The sequence below is a fragment of the Zootoca vivipara genome, chromosome 6 (genome assembly GCF_963506605.1).
Source record: "Zootoca vivipara chromosome 6, rZooViv1.1, whole genome shotgun sequence".
NCBI classification, from domain to species: domain Eukaryota; kingdom Metazoa; phylum Chordata; class Lepidosauria; order Squamata; family Lacertidae; genus Zootoca; species Zootoca vivipara.
In genome coordinates, this window is record NC_083281.1 from 10,346,314 (window position 1) to 10,360,049 (window position 13,736).

The 13,736-nt window shown below is 47.2% G+C and overlaps 1 protein-coding gene across 1 annotated transcript in view; it reads right to left on the minus strand.

The window, feature by feature from the left end:
• ABHD8 (abhydrolase domain containing 8) overlaps positions 1-10,900 on the minus strand; it is a 28,653-nt gene extending 17,753 nt beyond the window's left edge. The window contains exon 1 of the mRNA XM_035119341.2: positions 10,653-10,900. The gene's annotated coding sequence lies outside the window, so the exon portion shown is untranslated. The remainder of the gene's footprint in view (positions 1-10,652) is intronic.
• Positions 10,901-13,736: the final 2,836 nt, after the last annotated feature.

Here is a 13,736-nt window from a genome sequence, read left to right on the forward strand (position 1 = left end):
GCCTTTAGGAAGAGGCCAAGGGAGTAATCCTTCTGGGAAAGGAAGCTCGCCTCTCCCCTTTCAGCCAGCGGCCAGCTCTGCTTCCAAGAGGGATGCATTCAAATTATGGGCAACGACCCACCCAAAAGCTCACATCCCTTCCCCATCATCACTTGAATCTTTAGGAGCAGAACAGAAGTGAGGAGGGGCGTGCACAGTTTCTCTTGACCTAATTCAAGCTGAGCGTGCCTGGATTTTATATAATGGAGGAACTTCGGCTTGGAAAGGAGAGAGAGAGAGCTGGTGGTTGAGAAGGGAAGGCTGAGAAAGGGCACCCACAAAAGGGGGTTCTGTTTGTTGAGTGAGGAGTGAGACAGCTCTTATCACTGACGCCCAAACTTTTTTTGGGGGGGGGCTGCCACCTTGGTTCTACAAACTCATCCCCAGTGCCCCATGCCCAAGAAAAAATTATTCAGACTAGCATGTTTGACAGACTATTGTATTTTAATATTTTGTTGGAAGCCGCCCAGAGTGGCTGGGAAAACCCAGCCAGGTGGGCGGGGTACAAATAATAAATTGTTGTTGTTGTTGTTGCCGTTTGCACAACCCACCAAGAAAAATAATCATCGGCTTGTAGCACTGGGAGGGACCCCGGGGGTCCTCTAGTCCAACCCTCTGCAACGCAGGAATCTCAACGAAAGCATACATACAGAATCATAGAAACCAGGCACCCCCAGACTTAGGTCCTCCAGATGTTTTGGACTACAATTCCCATCATCCCTGACCACTGGTCCTGTTAGCTAGGGATCATGGGAGTTGTAGGCCAAAACATCTGCAGGGCCGCAGTTTGGGGGTGCCTGTTAGAATCAGTAACAAGTAACAGCCAAAGCAGTGACAATTGCCCACTTACTCAAAATCCAACTGAAAGTTAGTTTAATTAATTCAACACAATTGAAGAAATTGATCCAGTGATGCCAGCTTTTCACAGTTCTTTACACCTCCAACGAACACCCCCTCCCCTGCTGCCACCTTACTTTTTGGCACACACCCCCTAGATAATCACACTGCCCCCCCCCATGGGGCGTTACCACCCACTTTGGGTATTTCCACCCTGAGAAACTCCCACACCTCCAAACACCCAAATGGCAAGAGCAACCCCCCTCCCCACAAAAAAGGCCCACACCTCAGCTATTGTGGCTCTCTCAACACCACCCATATCGAGAGGAGCAAGGGTGCTTGTAACTAGTGTGCAACACACACAGAGAGGCTGATTCTCTGTGGCCACTTCTGCCTCCGTCCCCCACTTTTTAAGCCCTCATCAGTACACGCAAAGAACTTTGATGGTTCGAACCAAAGGCATCCTGTTTCTACAAAGCTCAAAGGAAGCAAGGCATGGCAACAATAGCCCCTTTCCACACACACACACACCATTCTGCCCTCCAGAAACTGGTATTCTGAACCAAGCACTTTCTGACAGTCAGTATCTCCAGAAAATCCAACCCCCTGCAATGCAGGAATCTTTCACCCAATATGGGACTCGAACCCACGACCCTGAGATTAAGAGTCTCACGCTTGCAGAAGTATCTTCCAGGACCCATAAGCCCCCTTTTAAAATAAACTCATCCTCCAAAACACAGTTTATGAAGGCTGCTTCCTGTCCTTTATTTCCGCCCTTTAGGAATTCAGGGTGGTCTGGGGACCTTTTTTTTTTTATTAGTTTAAAGGCGAGCGAGAGGCAACAGGACAGAAGTGTGCGTGAAATATTCGTGTCACGGAGAAAGTGGGTGGAGGAAAGCTTCTCTCCCTCTCTCGTCCCAGGAGAGAACTGGCGGACGTCCCCGGAAGCTGAATGTTGTAAGATTCGAGGCTCGCAAGAGGAAGCCCTTCACACAGCGCTGTTGAACTGCGGAACTCCCTCCCGCAGTGACAGGCACCAACTTGGACGGCTTTAAAAGAGGACTGGATCATGGAGGAAGAGAAGACCGCTATTGCTCTGCCTCCACAGTCGGACTCGGAGGCAGCAATGCTTCTGAATGCCACTTGCTGGAAAACCGCAGGAGGAAGGGGAGAGCGTTTTCTTTCCTTCTTTGTTTAAAAATCACGCCAGCTATGTGCACCCACCCCCTCACCCACCTCCACCCCGGCCGTTATTTTGTTGGGTGCATCACCCTTGTCCCACCACCTAGCCTTGCCTACTCTCGCATTCCACAGAGAGAGAAAGAAAGAGAGAGGGAAGAAAAAGGAGAGAAAAGGGACAGTAAACAGCTGCGGTGTGCATATGGCAGGGGAAAGATTTTTGGGCAGTCGTCCAGGGCCTCACTCAGCAAAAGAATCGGGAGTACCTCCAACACAACAGAGCTGTCTTGGTACATCGGTTTTGACATATCTTTAATTTTTTAGTAGAAGCATATCCCTCCTTTTAGGAATCTTTCCTTACACGAGAAAACTACACCCACTCACCAATGGTTAGGAGCATTAGGATGCTGAGCCATCTAGCTCAGTAATGCCCACACTGACTGGCAGCAGCAGCCGCCCCGGCGCCTGGCTAATTTCTAGCACTGCAGCCACTGTAAGGAGAGGACGTTGGACTAGACGGGCCTGATCCAGGATGACTCTTCCTCACTTATGCTCTCCTTTCTTGCACCTCAATCCCCAGGGGGCATCTCCAGGCCAGGCAGGGCTGAGAGATATTCCCCCTCCCCCCCCCAAAAAAATCTGAAATCCTGGATCGCTGCTCCCAGTGTAGACAAAAGTGAGCTAGATGGATTAAGGGTCTAAGGCAGCGCCCTCAATTAGATTAGCTGTTTATGCAAAAGCATGAGGACTAGCTGGATCAGGCATCCCCAAACTTTGTCCCTCCAGATGTTTTGGACTACAATTCCCATCACCGCTGACCACTAGTCCTGTTAGCTAGGGAGCATGGGAGTTGTAGGTCAAAACATCTGGAGGGCCGAAGTTTGGGGATGCCTGATCTGGATGATCCTCAGGGACCCTCTCAAATCTACAATTCTATGATTCTATGACTCCCCCCCACACACACACCTTTGGCCTGATCTAGCTGCTGCAGGGCTGTTCTCAAGGCTACGACCAACTTACAACTCGTCTGTGGGATGCCCTCCCCAGGCAGGTTCGGCTGGTGCCTTCATTATACAGTGGTACCTCTGGTTATGAACAAACGCTTCAGGTTACAAACTCCGCTAACCCAGAAATAGTACCTCGGGTCAAGAACTTTGCTTCAGGATGAGAACAGAAATCGTGCTCCGGCGGCGCAGCGGCAGCAGGAGGCCCCATTAGCTAAAGTGGTGCTTCAGGTTAAGAACAGTTTCAGGTTAAGAACGGACCTCCAGAACGAATTAAGTTCGTAACCAGAGGTACCACTGTAGACCTTCAGGCACCAGGTGAAAACATTCCTTTCCAGCCAGGCCTTTGGCTGGTTGGCATCCGATGTCCTTTTGAATGTGTCGTGGGAGGGGACATTATTTAGGGGGGGAGGGGTTGGTTCTTATTTTATTATGCAGTGTTTGTTTGGTTTTTTTTTAATTTTATGTTGTAAAACGCCCTGAGATCTACTGATAAAGGGCAATATATAATAATAATAATAATAATAATAATAATAATTGCAATGGGTCTACCTTGAGTAGAATCATAGAATCACAGAACTGTAGAGTTGGAAGGGACCCCAAGGGTCATAGAATCATAGAGTTGGAAGAGACCACAAGGGCCATCCAGTCCAACCCCCTGCCAAGCAGGAAACACCATCAAAGCATTCTTGACATATGCCTGTCAAGCCTCTACTTAAAGACCTCCAAAGAAGGACACTCCACCACACTCCTTGGTAGCAAATTCCACTGCCGAACAGCTCTTACTGTCAGGAAATTCTTCCTAATGTAGAATCTTCTTTCTTGTAGTTTGAATCCATTGCTCCGTGTCCGCTTCTCTGGAGCAGCAAAAAAACAACCTTTCTCCCTCCTCTATATGACAGCCTTTGCAGCGGTCCAAACCACTGCAATGCAAAAATTATATTTATTTCTCTGTCTGTCTGTCCGTCTGTCTATCTATCTAATAATAATAATAATAATAATTTATACCCCGCCCATCTGGCCGGGTTCCCCCCCCCCTCTGGGCGGCTTCCAACACACATTAAAATACATTAAAATATCACAGACTAAAAACATCCCTAAACAGACAAAACAAGACATTATACATTAAAAACCTCCCTATATAGGGCTGCCTTCAGATCGTCTTCTTTAGTTGTACAGTTACTTTTCCCCTTGACTTCCGATGGGAGGGTGTCCTCATCAGTTTGATGCAGCTGTGATTTCCACAAATGTACCTTGCTATCTTAAAGGCGGTGGGGGGGGGGAGGTAGGGAAGTGTGGAAGGCTATGAAACTCAGAGTCTATCATTATCTAACTGCATCGCTCTGCCTGTTCAGCATAAAACACACACACACATTCCTCCAGTCCACATTCCCAAGAGGGAGAAGCGCAGACAGACACAGCATCTGCTTTGCGTGCACAAGGTCCCATAGTTCAATCCCTGGCTTCTCCAGATGAGGCCAGGAGGAGACGCCCTGCATGGAAACTCTGGAGGGCAGCTGCCGGCCAGTGCAGACAATACTGTGGGCCAATGAAGGGTCTGGCTCGGTGTAAGGCAGCTTCCCATGTCCCTAAAAAAATGGGATCCGAGGGGCAATTGCACCCATTTACCTCTAGCCCAAAGCCTGCAGAGAACGTACAAGGAATTTTATACGCTTGTTCGGAGCTACCACCAACAAGCCTCTGTTGTCACCTTCAGTTGGAAGGTTTCAAAAGCACCGGCGCACTCCTGCCCAATGAGCATGGGCAAAGGGCTCCTATGCTCGAGCCTTCTCCCAGGCCCTGAAAGCGAGGGTGGGAAGCACAAGGCTCAACGACGTGGCTCACAGCACCGCCCACATCGCTGGGATGACTTCTGGATCCGAGGGAGGTGGTGGCAACAATTCCTACCCTGCTCCTGTTGGCAGTGGGAAGGTAAACCGGTTAAACGCCTTGTACCCTAAGCCAATGGAGGCGTATTGACAGGAGCCAGATGGCTCTGCCAATTCACCACGAAGCAACGGGCAGATAGGAAGGGGGCCACAATGCCTCCCCCCCATCAAGATGTCCCAGCTGGTGATTCCCCTCCGCCTCAAGGGGTTGGCTGGATCAGGCCAAAGGGGGCCCATCTAGTCCAGTATCCTGGTCCCACAGTGGCCAAATGCCCTTAAGAAGCTAGGAATCGAGATAGACTGCCTCTAGACCTGGAGGTTCCATAAGAAGAGCCCCGCAGCTGGATGGCCCCATGGTCCAGCGTCCTGCCCCCTCAGTGGCCAAGCAGATGCCCCTAAGGGAAGCCCTCAAACAGGACTTTCAACCAGTGTTCAAAATTAGACAGGCACCAGGCACATATAGCCTGGGGCGCAGGTGGAGCCTGGGACGCAGGTGGCACTGTGGGTTAAACCACAGAGCCTAGGGCTTGCCGATCAGAAGGTCGGCGGTTCGAACCCCTGCGACGGGGTGAGCTCCCGTTGCTCGGTCCCAGCTACTGCCCACCTAGCAGTTCGAAAGCACGCCAAAAAGTGCAAGTAGATAAATAGGTACCGCTCCAGCGGGAAGGTAAACGGTGTTTCCGTGCGCTGCTCTGGTTCGCCAGAAGCGGCTTTGTCATGCTGGCCACATGACCTGGAAGCTGTACGCCGGCTCCCTCGGCCAATAGAGCGAGATGAGCGCCACAACCCCGGAGTCGGTCACGACTGGACCTAATGGTCAGGGGTCCCTTTACCTTTAGGCACCTGACTATGGGCCAAGTGAAGATGCCTGGGCGACACAATGGCACCTGACATCTCCCCCATCTAGGGATCCTTGGACTTGCACTGTTTTCACACACTAATACCGCATCCTGTAGACTTCTATTTGTTATATTTTATCTGCACAATCGGAATGAAGTTCAGCAACCAAAATGCTTTTCCTGTGTAGCTTGAGCAGGACCAGTGAAGAGCGTTGTAGTAATTGCTGTTGCTTGCCTTCGCTTCCCCCCCTGCCCTGCTCAGAGTTGGGAAGGATATTCCTACGTTATGAATGGTTTGAGTCACCCTTAAGAAGAAGAGGTCGGAATAGACCAATAGATATGTGGACTGTCCTGGGATCAAGTGACTGTTCTTCTTTAAGTTCTCAAAGCTCTTAACCTGACTCAAGGTTGTCCTCTGAACTAGCCGGGTGTTTAACTGAGAATCCATCACATTCAGTCCATCATTTGGAAAATAAGATTTTAGAGCCATCTTGCCCCAAAATAGCAACTAGGCATTCCGTTTTGGCTACTGCAACTTTGGTTTTAAAGAGACTTTTGTTTGTTCGTTTGTTTATCTGAGTTTCTAACACTGCTTTCAACCCAAACAAGTTCATATAGAATCATAGAATCATAGAGTTGGAGGAGACCACAAGGGCCATCCAGTCCAACCCCCTGCCGAGCAGGAAACACCATCAAAGCATTCTTGACATATGCCTGTCAAGCCTCTGCTTAAAGACCTCCAAAGGAGGAGACTCCACCACACTCCTTGGTAGCAAATTCCACTGCCGAACAGCTCTTACTGTCAGGAAGTTCTTATAGTTTTATAAGAGTTTTAGCAAACTCTGGCACGTTAAGAGCCTACTGCTGTTACACCTAGTTTGATCTGAAGACGGTAAGTCCTCTGGAAAAGGGAGTGACTGGGGCACAGAGTGGGCACCAAGTTCAGCAACTTTCTCCCATTTTCCATCCCTCACCCATAAACAGGAATCCTGCAAGAGGAGGTGCAAACGCAGAAAATAAACAGAATTTATCAACTCCAAAACTTCGGGATATGGCAGGTCCAAAAATGTAAATGTTCACCCCTTAATACTGACAGGTCTCTCTCATCAGGCTGCCCTGCACTCTGTATTAAAAAAGAAGTGCATCAGATTCCAACCCTACTCACTAAAATCTGAACCCCACAATGTCTCTAAACGATGCCCACTGCAAGTATTTTTTTGGACTCGCCAAATGCACACAACTCATTCCATTTCTGCCAGCCTCCATGAATTATGGTACTGGAGCTCCACCCACTTGTGAGTCCTCTTGTTCCCACCCACCAATGCCAGCACCACGTGGCTTCAAGCGTACTGGCTACCTTGAGGTCTAGAAACCTGGGGTGTTTGGTGTTGTTGTTGTTTGTTTTTTAAAAAAGTGAGGGTGGGTAAGGAAAACTGAGTTAAAATTCTCCAGGGTTTGATTTCTCTTCTCAAGGCCAATTATTGTGGTTTCATAAATGTTGGCACAGAATCCACATCACCCTGGCTGCAATAATTATGTACTGCAATAATTATGTAAGGCACAAATACAGGATGGGAGACACCTGACTTGAGAGCAGTACATGTGAAAAGGATCTAGGAGTCCTGGTAGACCACAAACTTGACATGAGTCAACAGTGTGATGCAGCAGCTAAAAAAGCCAATGCAATTCTGGCCTGCATCAATAGGAGTATAGCGTCTAGATCAAGGGAAGTAATAGTACCACTGTATTCTGCTCTGGTCAGACCTCACCTGGATTCAAACTACAAGAAAGAAGATTCCACCTAAACATTAGGAAGAACTTCCTGACACTAAGAGCTGTTTGGCAGTGGAATTTGCTGCCAAGGAGTGTGGTGGAGTCTCCTTCTTTGGAGGTCTTTAAGCAGAGGCTTGTCAGGCATATGTCAAGAATGCTTTGATGGTGTTTCCTGCTTGGCAGGGGGTTGGACTGGATGGCCCTCGTGGTCTCTTCCAACTCTATGATTCTATGCTTTTAAACATATAAATCTGGGTTTGTCTGGGGTGTTTTGAGAGGAGGGGGCTGCAACATGGCTGCCAAAGACACCATTCCTCTTGCAAGCTGGGGGGTGGGGGGCTGTGACATGCCAAAGCCACACTTCCCCGCGAAGTCTTTGCTGTGCTCCTTTTGCAGAATCACAGAATTGCAAAGCTGGATGGGAGCACGAGGGTCATCTAGCCCAACCGTTGTAATGTGTATGTGGCTCCTCCACAAAAGGTCCAGAGGGAGGCAACACAATCACAGGGCCTTTTCTGCAGTGGCTCCCTGGCTGCGGAATGCTCTCCCCAGGGAGGTTCGCCTGGCACCTTCATTATCTATACCATGGGTAGGCAAACTAAGGCCTGGGGTCTGGATCCGGCCCAATCGCCTTCTAAATCCGGCCCACGGACGGTCCAGGAATCAGCGTGTTTTTACATGAGTAGAATGTGTCCTTTTACTTAAAATGCATCTCTGGGTTATTTGTGGGGCATAGGAATTCGTTCATTTCCCCCCCCCCCAAAAAAAAAGTAGTCCGGCCCCCCACAAGGCCTGAGGGACAGTGGACCGGCCCCCTGCTGGAAAAGTTTGCTGACCTATTATATATACCTTTAGGTGCCTGGCAAGAACATTCCTCTTCAACCAAACCTTTGGCTAACTGACATCCAACGCCCTTTTCAATGTGTTGCAGGAGAGGGGATTATCGGTTTGTTTTTGTTCTTATTCTTATTATGCATTTTGTGTTTTTTGTACTGTGGTTTTATCCTGTGACCCTTCCTGAGACCTGTGAATATAGGGTGCTATAACAACAGCAACAGCAACAACAACAATGGTGGGGTTAAGAATCTCATGCTCTACCAACTGAGCTATCAAAATAACAATACAGATTTAAATCCAGGGGGATGGGGGGGGGGAACCTGTCCACAAAGAAAAAAGCTAATGGGTTCAAATTCAGGATTCACACAGTGGAGTCCGTTTCTTACCTGCCACTTACGCTACAGGAGATATTTAGAAGGTAAGACCTTCTAAATCAGGCACCCCCAAACTTCTGCCCTCCAGATGTTTTGGACTACAATTCCCATGGGAGAATTGTAGATCATGGGAGTTGTAGGCCAAAACATCTGGAGGGCCGCAGTTTGGGGGTGCCTGCTGTAAATTATTAGCCACTGCTCTAAATTATTAGCCACTGCCAAGCTATGGCCTTGAGCAGGCATCCCCAAACTTCGGCCCTCCAGATGTTTTGGCCTACAACTCCCATGATCCCTAGCTAACAGGACCAGTGGTCGGGGAAGACACGGAGCAATGGATTCAAACTTCAAGAAAGAAGATTCCACCTAAACATTAGGAAGAACTTCCTGACAGTCAGAGCTGTTCGGCAGTGGAATTTGCTACCAAGGAGTGTGGTGGAGTCTCCTCCTTTGGAGGTCTTTAAGCAGAGGCTTTACAGCCATATGTCAAGAATGCTTTGATGGTGTTCCCTGCTTGGCAGGGGGTTGGACTGGATGGCCCTTGTGGTCTCTTACAACTCTATGATTCTATGAAGATAGGAATTGTAGTCCAAAACATCTGGAGGGCCGAAGTTTGGGGATGCCTGGCCTTGAGTTACCACCATAACCTGGGAAGTTCTGGCGTCAGGGGAAGGGGACCCTCGTGTTTTTAAAATTGAAGGGCTGTTGGCAGATGTTGATAAACGCATCGGTTATAGGGTGTCATCAATAAAGGTAAGGACAACCTTTCTGGATAGCACAAGTGCCAAACCCCAGGGGGGTGCAGACCAGAAGGAATGCTTTTTTAAAAAAAATCTGGACATTGTAGATTTGTCCTGGTCTGGTGCATATAATATAGTTCATATTGTAGTTGCATTATTCAGGGTCTCAGGTTAAACCTCTGGCAGCATATCCAGGTAGGGCCAGAGACCCCAGCAGGACACTGCCGGTCAATGTGGAGAGTGATGAACTAGATGGAACATCAGAAGGCAGCTTTCTGTTTAATTCAGTCCATGAGGACTAGAATCTTGCTCTGTTTTTAAGGGAAGGGGCAGAGTTCTGGGGTAGGGCATCTGCTTTGCATGAAGCGGGCCTCAGGTTCAATCCCCTGGCATCTTGGGGTGGGGGGTGGGGACCCCCATCTGAAATCCTAGAGAGCCACTGCTGCCAGCCAGTGTAGGCAGTACTGAAATAGATGGATCAATCCGTTTGTATATGGCAGCTGGGAAGATCCTTTGCCTGAAGCCCCGGAGGAGGGTGGCTGCCAGTCAGTGCAGCAATACTGAGCCAAGATGCACAAGAGCCTGACTCCACAAAAACACACACAGATAAGAGACCAGCGTCCATCCCAGGCCCTCCTGCAAGCATCCTGACCTTGCTTGGATAATTGCCCTTTCAAATGCATGCGTTGGAAGCTGGGGGGGGGGAGTAATTCCCTTCTCTCCCCCCCCCCCCACCCTTAATGGCTCCCTGGGCGGTTGCAGCAACCTCCTGCAGAAATGGCAACGCACCTAATTATTATTATTTTTAGCAAGAACAGCACACAAGCCACAGAAGAGGGCAACCCTCCCCCGGTGCCCCGACTGCCACCGAACCGACATGCAAACAAACCCTTGCCGTTGCTATGCTTGCTTGCAAGAACCCTTGGCTCGCATGCAAATCTCCTTAAAGCTTTGCAAATCCTGGCTGATCTGTTCGGCGACGCTGCTGCTTCTTTTTCCCAGGCTCCTTGGCCATTTCCACCACCCGCTTCCCTTCCTCTTTGCACAGTACCTCCCCCCGCCTCCATTTCTCTTCCCTGAAAAACGCATTCCTCAAAGGACTGGTGCAAAAAATATAAACGCATACGAAACCAGAGCATCTCACCTCATTTATCCGCAAGGACCAGTCGGGCTCCGCGAGATGGCAAAAGATTGTTAAGAGAAGGAAGGAAGGAAGAAGCAGGCTCGATATCTGTCTGGGAACCCCATGCAATGTTCCCCGCACCCCACCCCAAACCAACCCACTTTCTGCTGCTGCTGCTGTGATTCTATCCAGCTGACACTCCCCCCCCCCCCGGATGAGAGCTATAGGGTTTTCAGCCAAAGGTTTCCTTCCTGCCTTCAGAAATTCACCTCTGCAAACGGGCAGGAGGGGGAAACAGGAGAGATAGCCTTGCCTTCACATCAAATCCCTCCTTGTGGGAGGAGGGTCTGTGGCACATGACGGACAGGTGGAGGAGGAGGAGGAGGAGAAAAAGCAGCGGGGGGGGGCGGGGAGAAAGAGGAGGATCTTTATAGGACAACCCCCCAGCAGGTGTGCTGGCGGTCGTCAGGCTGAGCAGAGGTGTCAAAATCATGTTTCCTCCAGTTTAAAGCTGGTTGTTTTTTTTAAAGGCCTGCATGAAAATTCTCACCAACATTGCATGTGGAATTGTAATTTAATGCACACGTTTTTAATACAGAACAGTTCCCTCCCCCACTTAAACAAGATGCAATTTCTCACATCCACACCTAATCCCACCCCCATCCACCCTCCCACCCCCTATCTACCTCGCTTTCCCTCTTTCTTCTTAGTGTCTTAACAAATGGAACTGATTTGCAAAAATGATACATGTAAAAATATGAGAGACACTGCACACACCTTTGTAATTCAAGAAATCTTTAAGAAAAAATGCTTTTAAAAAGGATGCAATTTCTCCATATCATTTTCACTATTCTTATTATTGCAAACATTTCCCCAACAACAACCCACACTATATGAAATTGCCTTTTGTACGGTTACTTGGGCTACAGAGCCGCATTTGCAAAATCTGGAAATGATAAAATTAGGGGAATAAGAGTGGGCAGACAAAACTATTAACCAGGCATCCCCAAACTGCGGCCCTCCAGATGTTTTGGCCTACAACTCCCATGATCCCTAGCTAACAGGACCAGTGGTTGGGGAAGATGGGAACTGTAGTCCAAAACATCTGGAGGGCCGAAGTTTGGGGATGCCTGCTATAAACTAAAGCCTTCACAAACAATACAGTCTTAACTTTGAAACAACCCTTAGAAAGCGTATGAGAGTTCATAAAGGAGATAAATGAATTCAGAAAATTGGCAGGCTTTAAAATAAACAAAGGTAAAAACTAAAATGTTAGTTAAGAACATGGATGAGCACCTTAAAAGGAAATTAGAAATTATCGGCTGGAAAATAGAGGAAAAAGTGAAGTATTTAGGAGTGTGGTTAATGGCAATCATAATATCTACAAGGATAATTATATTAAGACTTGAAACAAAATTTTAAAAGACCTAGATATATGGGGCAGAATGCATATATAAAGGATAGAAGAGGTTTCACACTCCCAGACTTAGAATTGTACTTTGAAGCAGCCTGCCTATGTTGGATGAAAGACCGGAGACTGCTGGAAAAGACGCAGCTGTTAGACTTAGAGGGGCATTACGTCAAACATGGCTGGCACGCATGCATTTGGTATGGCAAAGCTGGAATACATAAATGTTTCTCTCCAACCATGTTATTAGGAAAAAAATTAATTAGAGTATGGGGAAAATATAAAGACTTATTGGAAAACAAAACACCAAGGTGGTTATCACTGATGGAAGCAGAGACAAGGGACAGTGAGTTGTTAGATTTCTCAGAAGGAGAACCAAAAATGAAAAAAAATAGAAGAGATTAAAGATTATGTGTCGGACTGGTTAAATTATTATCAAATTAACTCTAAATTTAAGGCAGACAAAAAACGGGGGTTCACAGAACAACCATCACAATTTGAAAAAGAAATATTATCTAAGGTAAAAAAGAATCAAAAGAACTAGTGAAATCACCCATGATCAGTTGGGCACAAGATGTGGGTCACAATATTGACTTAAATCTATGGGAGCAATTTTTAAAATTTACTGCCTGTTAGGCGCTTAAAGAGAACTATTTAAAAATGATCCATGGGTGGTATCTGACACCAGTCAGATTAGCTAAAATGTTTAAATCTAAAAGTGACAAATGCAAAGAAACAGTACATTCTATCATTTATGGTGGTTGTGTAGGATAAGAAAATACTTTTGGGACATGGTTTATAATGAACTTAAGAAAATGTTTAAAAGAACATTCAAAAAAAAAAATCCAGAATCTTTTCTTCTGGGAATAGTAACAACAGAAATCCCCTGGAGAACCAAATTACGTTATGGATGTATGTGACAACGGCTGTTCAAATTCTACTTGCACCAAAATGGAGAACAGATACAAGTACCGTCAAGAGAAGAATAGCATCTCAAAATATTAGATTACATAGAACTAGCCAGCATGACAGATAGATTAAGAAATAAAGATGATAAGAGGCTGAAAGAGGATTGGATATTATATACAGATTATATGGGGGGAAATATTTATAACAACAAAATGATCATGTTATAAGAATTTTGAGGTTATATATATATATATATATATATATATATATATATATATATAATTGTTCATAAAACATGTACATGAATGTACAGAAACATGTCTGAAGCAGCACAGGAAGACAGGCCTGACTGACACCATTTTGACTCTCTCTCTCTGACCAGGTGTTCCTCTGCAAGGAAGAAGGGGGGTGGGGGGAACCTTCTCATTGTCTCAGGAATTAAAGTGATAATCCCTGGTATCCTGATACCTGAGTGCCAGACAAAAAGCGTGTGATTAACTTGGCTGGGAAACAGGGAAATGTAAATATCTCTCTTTTTTGTTGATTAGGTTTTGGGGGCAGGGGGCAGGGTCCAGGATGCTCAGATTACTGCCACCAGACCTCCCCTTTCATGATGTACCTATGATGAATCTAGGGAGGGCGGTCCTGGGCTACACCCCTTCTGTGATGTATGGGTGATGCTTCTGGGGGGTGGGCTGAAACCAATTTCAAATTTCTTTTTAAGGGCAGGACACCTTTGTTTGGGGTTCCTTCCTTGTTCTCCTGCGTGAGAGGAAGGACCCTGTTGC